The sequence below is a fragment of the Olea europaea genome, chromosome 1 (genome assembly GCF_002742605.1).
Source record: "Olea europaea var. sylvestris chromosome 1, O_europaea_v1, whole genome shotgun sequence".
Taxonomy (NCBI): domain Eukaryota; kingdom Viridiplantae; phylum Streptophyta; class Magnoliopsida; order Lamiales; family Oleaceae; genus Olea; species Olea europaea.
This window is the reverse complement of record NC_036237.1, coordinates 4,575,938-4,576,756: the sequence shown is the minus strand read 5'-3', so window position 1 is coordinate 4,576,756 and position 819 is coordinate 4,575,938.

Sequence of the window (819 nt, the reverse complement as noted above, 5' to 3'; positions counted from 1 at the left end):
TCTCTTGCTACAGAAGGCTGGAATCATCGGCGCTATCTAGAGTATGGACCACTAGAACTGCCTCGACATATTAGGGCGATAGTGCGGATCGACAGACATGGATTGCCCAGTTTTAGAGGTTCGTAATTTAGGCTATTCTTTATTGTATAGGGAAGTAGTACTTCCTCATTTATTGCTTTCATTTATTATATTCATTTTTTGCATCACTGCTTTTTGGAGGTCAGGTTCATGACAAAGAGGAGCTTCCTTTATGATGACCTTATCCAGAAGAAAAGGAATAGGATATCAGGTTGGGCCTCACGATTACTATTGCCTGGGGGTCGTATTATATTACTGAGGTCAGTACTTTCTTCCATACCTTTACATCTTCTTCAGATTATGCAGCCGCCCAAGGCAGTGCTGAAGAAATTTGAGAGCATCTTTGCCCGATTCCTATGGGATTTTAAGGATCAAGCACGACTTCTACATTGGAGGAGTTGGAAGGAGATTTGCTTTCCTACTGATGAGGGAGGCCTCGGCTTTAGGAGATTACAGGATGTGGTGGACACCTTCTGCATGAAGCTCTGGTGGTTGTTCCGATCTCAGAGGTCACTTTGGACTCAGTTTTTACTGGGCAAGTATTGTAAGGGGACGCATCCTTTACTTGCAGCAGTTCCCAGTTCAGCTTCCCCTACCTGGAAGAGGCTGAAATCAGTTGGACCACGGACGGATCCACACATTGCTTGGCACCTTGGAACCGGTCAGATTTTCTTCTGGCATGATTGTTGGATGGGCGAGTCCACGTTGGCATCCCTATTCCCCCACAGACAGCACACATCT